Source organism: Octopus bimaculoides, chromosome 2 (genome assembly GCF_046866305.1).
Source record: "Octopus bimaculoides isolate indiv1 chromosome 2, ASM4686630v1, whole genome shotgun sequence".
Lineage (NCBI taxonomy): Eukaryota > Metazoa > Mollusca > Cephalopoda > Octopoda > Octopodidae > Octopus > Octopus bimaculoides.
In genome coordinates, this window is record NC_142929.1 from 151,534,668 (window position 1) to 151,551,967 (window position 17,300).

General features: G+C 38.3%; 1 protein-coding gene across 10 annotated transcripts in view; it reads left to right on the forward strand.

The window, feature by feature from the left end:
• The window catches only part of LOC106872134 (uncharacterized), a 108,131-nt gene that overhangs the window by 23,136 nt on the left and 67,695 nt on the right, over nt 1–17,300 (forward strand). For 8 of the 10 annotated variants that reach the window (XR_016240787.1, XM_014919006.3, XM_089347924.1 and 5 more), the window contains exon 2: nt 14,474–14,548. The gene's annotated coding sequence lies outside the window, so the exon portion shown is untranslated. Of the gene's footprint in view, nt 1–6,102; nt 6,189–14,473; nt 14,549–17,300 lie in introns of all 10 variants that reach the window. The other 2 variants (XM_052965656.2, XM_089347925.1) reach the window with 1 other exon arrangement.

Below are 17,300 nucleotides of genomic sequence, written 5' to 3' on the forward strand. Positions count from 1 at the left end.
ATGTAAAATGGTATTTTACCTTGTTGCTCCAACTACAAAGCATAATATGCTTTTAGGAAAAATTGCAAGCGAACAGCACTGCGTGCATGATGTGATATTTGTTTATAGTTTGCATGTGATATCCAACAAGATGAGGCACACATAAACATGCATATGCATACTTACATAAATGTGTGTGTAGTGAGAAAGAGAGAGAGAGAGAGATGGTTGGTTTCTTTCAGTTTCCATTTGTTAAATCCACACAAGGCCAAAGGCTTTAGTAGATGACCCAGGTGGCCTTGGTGCTATGCTGTGGAACTAGGCAAGAAACCGCATGGCTGTGAAGCTAATTCTTATTCTTACAGCCACACCTACTCGCGTGTGCGTGTATGTGTATAAATATATGTATGTGTACAAATGCGTGTACATGTACCTATATGTGTATACATATATAGCCATAAGAAATGCACCCATTACACTCTAAAGACAAATCTTGAGTAGAGCCTTTATTCTTATCAAGGACATGACTCCTTCCTAGTGATGGTATCATGAGTAGAATGGTTAGCATTAGAATGTGTGTCCAATACAAAAATGAAACTGACAAGTAAGATGCAGTCTTCCAATGTGTCAATAATATCGGCATCATTGAATATGTGGTGACTTGCCCAACTGGTGAATAGTAAAACAATGATGTGTGTATTTATAATATATTTGTCCGTCCCTTAAATTGTAAGCTGAAACTGTGTGTATATAGACATGTATATGTACACATATGTATGTTTGTGTCAAGTGGTAGTTGTAAATGAGTTTCACTATCATACAAGCAGCAGTATTCTTTTCCATTATTCTGTGAAAACATGTTTAGCCTTGGAGAAATATTACCTTGCTTGGAAACAGGTAAGGGTTGGCAGTAGGAAAGACATCCTGACATGGAAAATCCGCTTTTATAGACTCCATCCAATCCATACAAACATGGAAAAGTGGACATTAAAACGATGATGATATAATACCTACATGAAGTTCTACAGTCTACTCAGTTTCATCCAAGGCTATAGATTGTTCGCAACCATTATCCACTCCGCCCCAACATATTAAGTCATGCATCAGATATTTGCACTGCATAAAATAAATTTTTTAATATGATTTACAACTTTTACATCATCTTTCTCTCTCTCTCTCTCTCTCTCTCTCTCTATATATATATATATATATATATATAGAGAGAGAGAGAGAGAGAGAGAGAGAGAGAGAGAGAGAGAGAGAGAGAGAGAGAGAGAGGGGGGGTTAGAATAGAATAAGGGGAAATAAGAGACAGCTGGACAATGTAAGAGTGAGGCAAAAATTCAAAAGGTAGTGGACAAAATGTAGACACCCTCAAAAATTAACTTAAACAGCTGTTCACAGTGAACTGTATGCAGAAAAGAAGGGAAAAGGATAAGAAATAGGCTAACGTTTCAGGTGAACCCTTTAAGAAAGAAGTTAGTGAGAAGAATCAAAACGATACCTGTTTAAAGCACATTTGTACCTTTCAATTGTATCATCATCATTTAACATTTTTTCCTTGTTGGAATGGATTGGACTGTTCAACAGGAACTGATGAGCCAGAGGGCTCTGCTGAGCTCCAGTGTTTGCTTTGGCATGGTTTCTACAGCTGGATACCCTTCCTAACACAAACGACTTTACAAAGTGTACTGGGTACTTTTTTTTGGTGGCACCAACACTGGTGATGTCACCAAGTACTTGCAAGACAAAATCCCTCAACAAAATGGGGTGTAGTATTGAACAATGCGAAAGTATGGTAGAAGGACAGAGGTAGATGTCTTGATGAAGAGGTGAATACCTGGCTTCCTTTTCTGAAATGAGAGAGATGGGGTGGTGGGGAGAGGGGAAAGGTCAAGGTACAAGGAGAAAGAATAGAAAAGATGGGTGAGTAGGTAAGTGCACTAAAGTGAAAAGAGTGTGACTTCATTAGAGATGGGGATTGAGGTGGATTTCATTTGTGTGTGTGATTAATATAATATCTAAAAACAATCTGTATATGATAAATTACCATATCTATGCAGAACAGCAAGGATCAGATGTGGCTGTGTGGTAAGAAGCTTGCTTCCCAACAACATGGTTCCGGGTTCAGCCCCACTGTGTAACATTTTGGGCAGGTGTCTTCTACTATAGCCTCAGACTGATGTTGGAGGACTTTGAGACACTAGCGTTTTAACCAGGTTATGTTTGTTCAGTCAAAGCTACTCCCAGATCAGTGAAACAAGCAAGAATGTTGGCTCTTGTTTATTGAGTTCAGCATACAAACTGTTTAGTGCCACAAAAAGATCTAGAACAAATTTACTCTGAAATCTTCAATGAAGTTCATTACTGGGTCAGCACATGTTTGCTTATTTTGAGAAACACATATCTCTCATTTTTCATATTTCTTTAGTGCTAACAGTATCAATAAAAATTTAACTTTCGCACTCCAGATGTTGGTAGTGTGTAGGTAAATGGCTGGATGGATTCTGAGAACCTTCAGAACAAGAAACTATGCTGGTCCTATGGAGGACATTTGTCCTCAGCTGTCTGGGCTACTGCTTCTCAACTGTGGTCACCTTACACTGTAGGATTAATAGCAGAACTTGAGATGGTTCAGCGATATTACATGAGGAAGATTGCATCAATGAAACAGCCGAGCTACCGGGAGAGACTGAAAGAGCTACGACTCTACTCCTTGGAGTGAAGATGGGAGAGGTATGCAGTGCTATATGTGTGGAAGATGCTGGAGGGGCTGGCACCAAACTTTGGAATTGAGAGTTATACCAGACATTGAAATAGACATCACTGCACTGTTCCAAAAGTCGCAGCTGTCTCATCTAAGGTGAGGACCATGTACTGCAATAACTTGGAATTCAAAGGCCCACAGCTATTTAACTCCTTGCCAAAACATCTGAGGTATCCCTATGGAGTGGGAGTAGATGTTTTCAAGAAACAACTTGACCTCTTGCTATTTAAGATCCCAGATGAACCAATATCAAGGCAGGAAACTCAAAAGAAGGCAGCAGTATCGAACTCCCTCCTTCACCAAAAGCCAATCCCATAGAATTGGCCAATTAAAAGGTGATTACACTGGTGGTGCCCCAGCATGGTTGCAGCCTCAAAACTGAAACGTATAATAGAATGTATATATATATATATATATATATATATATATATATTATCATCATCATCATCATCATCGTTTAACGTCCGCTTTCCATGCTAGCATGGGTTGGACGATTTGACTGAGGACTGGTGAAACCGGATGGCAACACCAGGCTCCAGTCTGATTTGGCAGAGTTTCTACAGCTGGATGCCCTTCCTAACGCCAACCACTCAGAGAGTGTAGTGGGTGCTTTTACGTGTCACCCGCACGAAAACGGCCACGCTCGAAATGGTGTCTTGTATGTGCCACCCGCACAAGCCAGTCCAGGGGCACCGGCAACGATCTCGCTCGAAAATCCTACAGGAGCCAGTCAGGCGGTACTGGCAACGGCCACGCTCAAAATGGTGCATCTCATGTGCCACCCGCACAAGAACCAGTCCAGGCGCACTGGCAACGATCTTACTTGGCTTGCCGGGTCTTCTCACGCACAGCACATTTCCAAAGGTCTCGGTCAGTAGTCATCACCTCGGTGAGGCCCAATGTACGAAGGTCTTGCCTCACCACCTCAGCCCAGGTCTTCCTGGGCCTACCTCTTCCACGGGTTCCCTCAACTGTTAGGGTGTGGCACTTTTTCACGCAGCTATCCTCCTCCATTCTCACCACATGTCCATACCAGCGCAATCGTCTCTCTTGCACACCACAACTGATGCTTCTAATGTTCAGCTTTTCTCTCAAGATACTTACACTCTGACGGGTATTCACATTGACATTACACATCCAACGGAGCATACTGGCTTCATTCCTTGCGAGCTTACGTATGTCCTCAGCAGTTACAGCCCATGTTTCACTGCCATGTAGCATGGTTGTTCGTACGCATGCGTCATACAGTCTGCCTTTTACTCTGAGTGAGAGTCCCTTTGTCGCCAGCAGGGGTAAGAGCTCTCTAAACTTTGCCCAGGCTATTCTTATTCTAGCAGCTACACTTTCAGCGCACCCACCCTCACTACTAACTTGGTCGCCCAGATAGCGGAAGCTATCGACTACCTCTAGTTTTTCACCCTGGAATGAGATAGAAGTTGTTTCCTGTTTGTTTACAGCCTTTATTGCACCTGAACATCTGCCACAAACAAAAACTAACTTGCTAGTTAACCTGCCTTTGATGTTGCTGCACCTCTTATGTGTCCATAGCTTGCACCGGGTACATCTTATAGAGTTACTACCTACTCCTTTTCTACATACTGAGCAGGGCCATCTACCTGAAGGGGTTTGTGTTTTATCTACCTTCCTACTTATTAGGATTTTGGTTTTAGCTAGGTTGACTCTAAGGCCCTTCAATTCTAGACCTTGCTTCCACACCTGAAACTTCTCCTCTAGTTCTGATAGTGACTCCGCAATTAGGGCAAGGTCATCAGCATAGAGGAGCTCCCAGGGGCAACCTGTCTTGAACTCCTCTGTGATTGCCTGGAGGACTATGATAAATAAGAGGGGGCTGAGGACGGAACCTTGGTGGACCCCTACCTCTACCCGGAATTCATTGCTGTACTCATTTCCAACCCTCACCTTACTGGCAGCATCTCTGTACATGGCTCGCACAGCTCTCACTAACCATTCTTCTATCCCAAGTTTCCTCATTGACCACCAGATAAGGGATCGGGGGACCCTGTCAAAGGCTTTCTCCATGTCAACGAAAGCCAGGTACAGAGGTTTATCCTTAGCTAGGTATTTCTCCTGCAACTGTCTCACTAGAAATAAGGCATCAGTAGTGCTTTTACCTGGCACGAACCCAAACTGCATCTCATCTAAATTGATTCGCTCCCTAATTAGTTGGGCTATGACCCTCTCTGTAACTTTCATAACCTGATCTAACAGCTTATATATATATATATATATATATATATATATATATATCTATACACACACACACACACACACACACACACACACACACACACACACACATTTGCTTGTGTGTGTTGCTATGTAGCTTCTTTACAAGAACTTGCTCAAAAACACATGCGCCACTTCTCATACTGTTACTCTATGTCTCTTTGTGTAAATCTGCCCCACCCCCTCATTTTTGTAATCTTGTAAGCTGCATAGCAGCTTCTAGTGCCAGTGCCACAGAAAAAGAGCACCCAATGCACATAATAAAGTAGTTGATGTTAGGAAGGGCATCCATTGTAGAAGCCATGCCAAAGCAGACACTGGAGCATGATGTAGTCATTGGACCCATTGAATCCTGTCAAAACATTCAACCAATGCCAGCATGGGACACGAAGGTAAAACAATGACAAGGATGACTTGCTTTTGTCTGCCAAAGCAATAATAAATCATTCTGTGCTGGTTAAACAGCAAGATATCAAAACATATTCATTCCTAATACATTCTGGCAGATGTGAAAATGAAAAATGAATATTTTAATTACTGATATATAGCAGATAGTGACTATCCTAATGATGGTTACTTCTTTTGACAATTCAACAATCCAGTAATGTTACATGGAAAGGTTAATGTCTCTAAAGATTTGACCATTCATTTTGAGTAAGTGATTATGTAACATACATTATGTATCTTAATCATTTTATGTTAATGAAATGTATGTAAAGTAGTTAGAAACAATCTCTCATGTTTTGTATTATTTTTCTGTATTTATGTGTATATGTATTGCAGTCCTTGGGTCCATTGGATCCTGCCAAACCATCCAGACCCTGCCAGCATGAAATATGGATGCTAAATGATGATGATAATTGTGTGTGTGTGTGTATATATATATATATATATATATATATATATACATATATATATATATATATATATACATATATATATATATATATATATGTGTATGTATATATATAGGCACAGGATGTGATTTATCGAGAGGGGGGGAAATGACATCATCACTGCTTGTAGCTCACTGATTTTCAGAGAAGCACACATATAAAAATACACATACACACCACATAACAAGTCTCTTTCATTTTTCCATTTACCAGATCACAAGGTCTTTGTTGACCCAGGGCAACAGAAAACACTTGCCTTAGGTGCAGTGCAATAGGACCAAACCCCAAATCATGTTATTGTAAGTAAATGTATTATCTCTGAACAAATTGAATGAATGTGTGTGTGCACGCACATATGTTATGTTTGTTTGTACCTAATTTTCCATACTGGCATGGGTGGAATAGATTTTGGTTAGAATCTTCAAAACATGAATTTGTAGCAATTTAATCAATTGCTCCAACAGGCTCATTGGATTAGTAAATGGCTGAGCATTCCACAGACATATCTTGTAGTTCTCAGGTAGAATTAGTGTGAGACATTGTGGAACATCTGGACTTTTGAATTAGAGCTACAATCCATATACCAGGCTTCTTCACAATTTGCCTTTATTCAGTTTCACTTAGAAAGCATGGCTTGACCTCAGGCACTTGTGAAAGACATTTGTTTAAGATGCCACACAAAGATTTTGAACCTGGGGCCTCAAGATTGCAAAATGAGCTTCTTAACTATCCAGCCATATTCAGCTACTCATATGCTTGCATGCATATACATGTAATACAATGTAATATTGTGTGTGTGCACTTATTTTTATTAATATTTAGCTGAGTTAACAAGCACAATTAATGGTCCAAGAGTTTCATGCGTTCACACTTATCAAAGTTTGCTAGATGCGAATGCACAAAACTTTCAGAGTTTGAGTCACTCTGTTGTGCTAAATATTAAAAATATACAAACACTCATATTTTGAGGTCTATTTTTCCTGTTTGCATCACCATACCTATATATATATATATATATATATATATAGAGAGAGAGAGAGAGAGAGAGAGAGAGAGAGAGGTAGTCGATAGCTTCCGCTATCTGGGCGACCAAGTTAGTAGTGGGGGTGGGTGCGCTGAAAGTGTAGCTGCTAGAATAAGAATAGCCTGGGCAAAGTTTAGAGAGCTCTTACCCCTGCTGGCGACAAAGGGACTCTCACTCAGAGTAAAAGGCAGACTGTATGACGCATGCGTACGAACAGCCATGCTGCATGGCAGTGAAACATGGGCTGTAGCTGCTGAGGACATACGTAAGCTCGCAAGGAATGAAGCCAGTATGCTCCATTGGATGTGTAATGTCAATGTGAATACCCGTCAGAGTGTAAGTATCTTGAGAGAAAAGCTGAACATTAGAAGCATCAGTTGTGGTGTGCAAGAGAGACGATTGCGCTGGTATGGACATTTGGTGAGAATGGATGAGGATAGCTGTGTGAAAAAGTGCCACACCCTAACAGTTGAGGGAACCCGTGGAAGAGGTAGGCCCAAGAAGACCTGGGCTGAGGTGGTGAGGCAAGACCTTCGTACATTGGGCCTCACCGAGGCGATGACTACTGACCGAGACCTTTGAAAATGTGCTGTGCGTGAGAAGACCCGGCAAGCCAAGTAAGATCGTTGCCAGTGCCCCTGGACTGGCTCTTGTGCGGGTGGCACATGAGATGCACCATTTCGAGCGTGGCCGTTGCCAGTACCGCCTGACTGGCTCCCGTAGGATTTTCGAGTGAGATCGTTGCCAGTGCCCCTGGACTGGCTTGTGCGGGTGGCACATAAAAGACACCATTTCGAGCGTGGTCGTTTTCGTGCGGGTGACACGTAAAAGCACCCACTACACTCTCTGAGTGGTTGGCGTTAGGAAGGGCATCCAGCTGTAGAAACTTTGCCAAATTAGATTGGAGCCTGGTGTTGCCATCCGGTTTCACCAGTCCTCAGTCAAATCGCCCAACCCATGCTAGCATGGAAAGCGGACGTTAAACGATGATGATGATGATATATATATATATATATAGTAAAAATGGCTGATCGTTAGTAAGGAGGGACACACAAATAAGAAAGAAGAAAGGAAAGGACCACTGATGAGGTCATGGAAGTGTGACAAAAGAACTGTGGCCAAAATATGATTAATGTAGTATAAAGCTGAAGCAAATTAACACCAAATATATAGTGCGTATGTTTTTATTGACTAAACTGGCAACATGACCATCCCCAAATACAACAATATATATATATATATATATATATATATAGTTCAAAAACACAATAACAAAAAAACAAAAAAATAACAAAGTGAGGACGTGATATGGATAGTATTATTGGATGCTCAGGAAAGGAAAGAGAGATTATACATACATACATTCATACATATGCACACATGTAAGTGCATGTATGTATAGATCACTGAGTGAGTGATATGTGCGAAGCTGAAAAAATATATTTCAAAACAACTTCCTTAATCTGTCTTCTCAAGAAATTTGCTTGATAGTATAGGAAACTGTTCCTATTGATAGAGTTTAAAGTGCAAGAGACAGAGAAGTATAGACTGGAAGCAGGGAGTTGGTGTGGTAATGGCTGCCTAATGTTTATAGGCTGTGCTGGGTTACTTACAGACTGAGACAGACTCACTTAGTGAATTGCATGGTGTTATTTAATTATTGGTTTATTTCTTGAAAAGGAAATACGAATAAAATGGTAAAATGAGTTAGTGAACAGCGTAAGAATTGAGAAATAGGAGGAGATAAATGATAATTAAGAAAGAAAAAAATGAGAAAGAAATTAGACAGGCCTATGTAAAAGAACACAAAATAATAAACAGGGAAATAGTGTGAAGTACAAGCTGGAAGAAAGGAGAGATAGTAAAAATTCAAATAAAAGTAGTTGTTAAATGACATGATTAAATTATATAGGACAAGATATGTAACAGAAAATGCATGGTTTAATTTGTAGGCAAATGAAGTACACGAGTTTTAATGTTCTTTCTTAATTAAAGGCTTCCTGCATTGTGTTTATCTTTATACTAGGCCTACCAAGGAGTTTATACTAAAACCCAACATATCTGCTGATTCTTTCAGTCATCTTATTTTTCAGTGTTGTTCCTCGTCTATTATCTTGACCTTTTTTCCATAAGGGTTGGTGACTTCCCTTTTTCTTCAACAAAGGATCAGCTCTGCCCTGTTTTTGTTTTCTCAAGGATTGTGGCTTAATGATGTTCCGAAAACCTTTTGTGTATATGTAAGCTTCATTGTCATGTTTATAGAAGTCAAACATGGATGACTTTTTTCCCCTCTTTTTTTTTTTGGTAAGCAGAGCATTTCTCTTCCAGATTAAATAGGTATACCAGCCTAGTAATTCTGGGGTTTCATGGAAGGCTATAGAGAAATGAGTACTTCTTGAGGACTCCATTATTTACTATAGGTTGTTATCCTCTTCACTTTTGAGCATCATCATCATCATCATCGTTTAAACGTCCGCTTTCCATGCTAGCATGGGTTGGACTTAAACATCAGTATTGTGTGCCAGTCCCCAATTATTAGGTCTTTCTCTCCCTCCACACACACACACACACACACACACACACACAAAATCACTTACATAGCAAACTGAGTAAAGTAATGTGGAGTAGAACTGAATCCCTAACCATATGGTTGGGAAGCAAACTTCTCAACCGAATAGATATGCCTGTATTTATGAGTGTGCTTGCATGTGCATGCACACACATGAGCAAGGATGCATGGTCTAGCAGTTATCGTGCATCATGGTTTTGATTCCCAAACCAGCTAGTGTGTTGTATTCTTGAGAAAAACACTTCATCTCACTTTGCAGTCACTTCAATGTGTGGTTCATTGTGCACCTGTACAAATAAAATCTATTTGGTAGAGGTAGTGAGCTAATGTGCCACACAAAGATCTGATCATTTTAAAGAAATCATCTGTGTAGGTTTTTCTGCTAGAAATTGCAGAACCCTCCTCACTTGTCATCTATGACATGCAAGTCTGCAGTGTACACACACACACACACACACACACACACACACATATTATGAGTGGAGCTTTCATATCAACTGGTAACTAACTAGGCCAAAATAGGATAGGCAAACCTAGATACAGTGGCTAAAAAATAAATTTTTTCAGGGTCCAGTGTTACCATGTCATGGTTCTTAATGTTCTTTTGTCCTCAAAGGCATTCCTGTATCCATTGTCAAAGGTGATGACAGACTGGTGGCTGGCCTATTGTCAAACTTCACAATTGGAGCCTATAACAGGCCACGATGGATACTCGACAGGCATCATCAGACTTCTTCAAAACGTCCTCAGATTTTTTCTTAGGTGTCCCTTGTCATGTTGGCCAGTAGAAATTTTACATACAGTGCAATTTTGGGCCAGCAGTAATGTTCTTTTCTGAAAATGTATCCAGAATCAGTGCTTGTTCAATAATTTCAGTGTTGATAATAAGCTTAATCTAGTAGGTGTTGAAGATAGCGAGGAGGCAGCAATAGTGGAATTGTTCAAGGAGTTGTTGCTGATGGCCATATGTAACCCACAACTTAGAGTCAGGAGGGTGGTTGCTCTTATAGATGTTTCTGGTACTGTTTGTTGAATGCTGTGTTTGTTTTTACATCTGTTTTCTCTGTCTTTGTTGACCATGACATCAGACAAGCTGATGCCCTTCAAATAGTTGAAATGGTAAACTGTCTTAAATTCTGTCTTGCCAATGGTGATGCAAAAATGTGGGTAATCTTCCTGAGGTCCTGACTGAGAGAACTACCTTTTTTCAAACTCACTTGTAAATGTATAGTAGCCAAAATAGGAACAGTGCATGTAGGAACAAGATGTGAATCTTGAATGGTCAGTATATGTGAAGACCAGAAAGAAATGAAGGGACACACTGTACATGTGTAATGTTAGTGTACATGAGCACAAAAGAGAACTAAATATAAAGGAATCAGGTGAAATAATGAAAGGAGATAGATTACATTTGTATGGGTGTGTGATATGTATGGATGAGGACAGTGGTAGAAAAAAGTGCTTTGTGCTTGAAACAAGTGGTGACAACTGATCAGAGGTTGTTGCTTCTCATTGAAGAGATAACAAAGGATCGTGTCAGTTTGTAACAATACAGAAGACCTACCCATTTGTGCAGGCATGGCAAAACAAACCTTAAAATTCATAGCAAGAAGTTCTGTGCAGCACACACACTCACATACATACAATATATGTATGTAGTTGTATGTGTGTGTATATTTCTCTCATTCTCTCTCTCTCTCCCTCTCTGAGTTGACTGTTGAGCTGTTCGTCAACAACCCACTCAGAGTAAAACTGAATAGACTGTCAACTTTTGATATAAATCTATATATCCATTCTATCCAGCATATTGAGGTCTATATCAGGTAATGTGTGCACTATGTAAAATATATATGTAGTAAGACACCTATCTCTAGCCCTCTATTATAATACTTTAAACCTCTCAGCTGGTACAAAACCACCTCCCTCAACATCACTCCCTCTGCCAGGGAAGAGGTCTTTGTCTTGCAAGTTACTTGGTGACAATGTTGGTGCCCTATAAAAAGCTCAATATATTCTGTATAGGGGTTAGCTTTAGGATGGGCATGTAGCTGTAGAGACCATGCCAAAGCAGACAATAGAGCTTGGTGCAGCTCTCTTACTTGCCAGCTCCTGTCAAACTGTCTAACCCATGTCAGCAGTAACTACAAAGAACTGACTCAAACTGTGTTAACCTGTTAAACCTATACCAGAATGGGAAGTTGGTATGAAACAATGATATGTGTGTATGCATATATATAATGTAAGAATTGTAAAGCATATAAAAAGTGTATAATATTATCTAATATAGAACTCAACATGTTGGGTACAGTTGAAAGGTATGTTTAATATATCAAAAAATAAATTTACCTGAGCTTTGCCTGTTAACAGATTGTGACTATATGTGTATGTATACATATACAAACGCACTTGTGGTTTTTTATTTTAGCATTGTGTGTGTGTACATAATGTCTAGATGAATGAGTATATATAATTGTATATGTCTACAATTATAATGTAGTACAAAAAAATATTTAGATTTCCACCAATACTGCATGTATAAATTAAACTCAAATACATTAGACAACTAAATTACTGTTTTTATAATCTCACTGTTTACAGAAAAAAAGAAGGCTCTATTGAATCAGTTTTAGCTGTTATTGAGATTTATCAGCAATTCACTGTACATATAAGGTTTTATTAAATCAAATACACTAATTGGCATACATATATTTTTTGGCAGCTAGTTTAATTAATTACCACTATGTTAGCAGTGTTTATTTTTGATGTTCTTGTGTTCTACAGAATAAGCCTTAACCAACTTTCAATGCTACCTTTTATCCATTTAAAATTTTTGTATGTTGTCAAACATTGATTTTTCTCTTTGTTTTAACTCATGTAACTCAAATAACTGAAATTATCACCAAGTCCTGATCTGCACACAACCCTGTTGTTGTTTGAGGTGGGCACAAAGGAGGAACTAAATACTCTTGTGCAAGAAACAAAGTTTAGCCTCAATTTAGAAAGGACCTCTTGTTAAAAGACATTCTATTTACACCATATGTGTTATTGTCCATTGTTTATTCACTTCAATTTTCAAGTGTCATGTCAGGTAATACTTCAAACAGTGAGTTGAAATTCAATGATATTATTAATGATTTAATTAGAGAAAGTGAGCTTTGATATGGAGAAAATAATCAAACTGATATTTCAGTCTCATATTTACTCTCTATTGATGTCTGTGATCCAGACGGCAATTTGTAACTGGATTTGTCAAGCAGTGATGACAAAGTTGTGCATGAATGCTTTTCTTAGTGATGTGGGCCCTAAAAAATCTTTTGAACTTACAAGCAAAACCTGTTGAGTATTTTCAACTTTTTCCTGAGTAACATTTGGGAGGATCAGCAATAAGACCTCAAGGTATGTGCATCAACAGGGTAACACCACCTTCGTTACATCAATGGATGAAATGAAGACATATCTAGGAATACTTTTTCTGATGAGATTTGGGCAACTTCCAAGTTACAGAGATTACTTGTGCACAAATTCAACTCTGAGGCAAGAAATCAATGCCCAGGAAACAATATCTAGTAAATATAATATCTAGCAAACATCTACCTATAATTAACTTACCTGCATTCATCCTACCTGGGTAGGTAAGACTGAGACTAACAATGACAGCAGGGGATAAAAAATCATTCTCAGTGTAACCCAACATTTATTACATCCTGTCACCAAGTTTCATCAAACCCTCTAGTTTCTAAGAGGCTTGGGACGTTTACATAGAGAGAGCTCTACATGAATTGAAGGGTTAAAACAGTATTTAGAAGGGGAATAGAAGAGTGCACATAGCTAAAATAATTTGTAACTCAGGACATCCATTTAGTTTTGCCAACCAACTGTAGACATTGACAGATGGTTTCTCTATGAACATCTTAACATCTAGTTGGATACTATTTCCAGTTTGAGAACTTGTTTTTTTAATATAAACAAAGAAAATAGGACATTGAATAATGGAGTATGCAAAAAAAGTATCATATAAAGCTTTTACATCATTGAAGCTATTGTTATTATGTTAAGTAAAAGATTTTCAAAGGTGTCTTGAAACTACTTGAAAAAGTAGACAATTTGTCATTGGGAAGTGTATTTATTGTCAAACATTGACTTTTATTTTATAACAATATGCTTTTCTACTTCTTTTAAAACAATGTTTTGCTTGTATCACTAAGTTTTAAAATTTGTTGTTTTAAACCAAGTACTGTTTTCTTCAACAACCATAGCAATGTCAAATGATTTTATTTTGTTTTAGTTAAGTTACATAAAAATATTTCTCGGCGACACATTCAATTTAAGAACAGAAGGTAGTTACCATACCACAATTACATTTAATATATTTCCAGCTGAAAAACTCACTCTTGCTCCCTTTGCAATGTGTGTGTGTATGTGATTGTTGAAATGTATATGTTCATATTTTTCTTAAATATCTAAAAAAAAAAAAAATGCTTAAATAACAAGACCTTAGATAACAACAATTAATAAATCAGTTCATAAAATTGGAAATACTATCTAGAGGAAAATGATAGACTATTTGTTATCATATAGTAAGTAAACTTATTGCAGTTACTATGTAGAATGTGAAGTGTTACAATTTTAATAACCTTATTGTTGACCTGTGATCTGCTGAACATTGAAAAATACTATGCATGAGCAACTGTCTGTGCACAGTTGACAAGATATGCTAAAGACAACTGTACACTAGTCTTAAAACATCAAATCTTGAAAGTGCATTAACTGATATCATAAAGGGGCATTAATCATGCTTTTCATGAGAGAGCTAAAAGCAATCCCATAAGTTTGAAATCTCAAATTATATTAGTCTTATTTTCTTTAAGATAGGCTGCATATTTACACATCAAGAAGTTTGTGTGTTGTGTATTATGTATGCATGTTTTTATTTGATGAATATGGCATATGATGATGATTGTGATCTAAATTACACTTTTACTTTTTTACAGCTGAATATCCAAAGATCTTTTTCATCTTGCCTTAAGTATCAACCACATTGCAACTATCATTGTATACATCCTCAGGTAAGAACACGTTTGCCCATTTTTACTTTTGGATTAAGCAACTTTTCTTTTACTAACTCTTTTAATTTCACACTATTTGAATTTTATGTACAGTTTTTGAGAGATATAAATTAACTGTGCATGCTGCAGTGCCTCAATAGGGTTGCAAGCCAATAACTGAAACAGATAAAGAGCAGTAGTTTTCTTCTTCTTCTTTTTTTTTTTCGTGTATGAGATTTTTTTTCTATCAAATATTTGAATTAAATGTTTTTAGCTCTTATTTACAATCAATTTTAATTTATAAGGGCTTTTGATATGGATCACCAAATTAACATAGATACTCAGAAATGAAACATGATTCAGTCATCAAATGTTTTCTGTTTACTAATGTTTTTTCCCTGTTACAAGCACACATGTATACATATCCTTCTAACTGTTTATATATATATATATATATATATGTATGTGTCTATATATATTTATATATATATATGTATGTGTCTATATATATTTATATATATATGTGTCTATATATATTTATATATATATGTATGTGTCTGACGCATGCGTACGAACAACCATGCTACATGGCAGTGAAACATGGGCTGTAACTGCTGAGGACATACGTAAGCTCGCAAGGAATGAAGCCAGTATGCTCCGTTGGATGTGTAATGTCAATGTGAATACCCGTCAGAGTGTAAGTATCTTGAGAGAAAAGCTGAACATTAGAAGCATCAGTTGTGGCGTGCAAGAGAGACGATTGCGCTGGTATGGACATGTGGTGAGAATGGAGGAGGATAGCTGCGTGAAAAAGTGCCACACCCTAACAGTTGAGGGAACCCGTGGAAGAGGTAGGCCCAGGAAGACCTGGGCTGAGGTGGTGAGGCAAGACCTTCGTACATTGGGCCTCACCGAGGCGATGACTACGGACCGAGACCTTTGGAAATGGGCTGTGCGTGAGAAGACCCGGCAAGCCAAGTAAGATCGTTGCCAGTGCCCCTGGACTGGTTCTTGTGCGGGTGGCACATGAGATGCACCATTTTGAGCGTGGCCGTTGCCAGTACCGCCTGACTGGCTCCTGTAGGATTTTCGAGCGAGATCGTTGCCAGTGCCCCTGGACTGGCTTGTGCGGGTGGCACATAAAAGACACCATTTCGAGCGTGGCCGTTTTCGTGCGGGTGACACGTAAAAGCACCCACTACACTCTCTGAGTGGTTGGCGTTAGGAAGGGCATCCAGCTGTAGAAACTCTGCCAAATCAGACTGGAGCCTGGTGTTGCCATCCGGTTTCACCAGTCCTCAGTCAAATCGTCCAACCCATGCTAGCATGGAAAGCGGACGTTAAACGATGATGATGATGATGATGATATATATGTATGTGTCTATATATATTTATATATATATGTATGTGTCTATATATCTTTATATATATATGTGTCTATATATATTTATATATATATGTATGTGTCTATATATATTCATATATATGTATGTGCGCACACACATACACGCACCCACCAAGTGTGTGACTGAGAGGTTTGTTTCTTAACAATGTGGTTTCAAGTTCAGTTCCACTGCACTACATATTGGTCTTGTGGGTGCAGTTGGTAAATAGAAACTGGAAAGTGTGTGTGTAGTGTGGTGCATGTGTTTTTTATTTGTGTGTCCCCTTGTCTTGATTTACATGTGGTTGTAAATGAGCATTACTGTCGTACAAGTGATGTTATTCATTTCCAGATTTCTTTGAAAAACATGTTTGGACATTGGGATATTTTACCTTGCTTGGAAACAAGTGAGAGTTGGTGACAGAAAAGGTATCCAGCCATAGAAAATCTGTCTCAAGAAATTCCATCTGATCCATGCAAGCATGGAAAAGTAGTTAATACAATGATGATATGTGTGTATGTACATATAGGTATGTGTAATCTATACCTATGCATACCTCTCTCTCTCTCTCTCTCTCTCTCTCTCTCTCTCTCTGTATACACACAGACACTCACCCTATGCATCCTGGCTCTCCCTCTATTCTCACTTTATATTTCAGGTTACCTTGCCTCTGTTATCACTCTATCCACTTGCTCTATCCTCATTATTTGTTTCAAATACTGAGCACTCTTCTGACTTATCCCTCTCATTCATATCTTTGTCTTTCTTATCCTTTGTGCCTCTCTCTGTAAATCGGTTTGTGAGTGAGCAGGCATGGGCTACAGATGTAGCTTTCTTGTAGACTTGATTACTTCTGTATTGCTGGAGACACAAAAAATTCACCCAGTACACTCTGTAAAGTGGTTGGCATTTGTGTATATTAATGTATATATATATGTGTGTGTGTGTGTGTTTGTGTGTAATAGATACATTAGAGTGGTCCTTAGCAATAGGTAATTTTTCAAAAGTTACAATTTTGCTGCTCCCACCTCCTAATCCTGTTCCATTAAATAAAACAACACGGTGTGCAAAATTTCAGCTTAATCGGGCAACTGTTAGGCAACCTTCAAATGCCTTGAAGTTGGAACTTAGTCTACGCTACGATTAATTCTGTAGAAAAGTGGTATACTGTTCCTTTTCTTGACCATTTTCTATTTTTCTTTCTTAGAGAAATTTATGTAGACACATCCAGGTAACTCCAACAGGTGTAAAAAACGTTCTGAATCAAATTTACCAATAGCTAATTCCTGAAATAAGATGAAAAACTTAAGAAATATTAGGTTTTCTTAATAAAGTACACAACTTCTATAAGAGAAATGCATTTTTATTTACAACAATAATTTCTATAG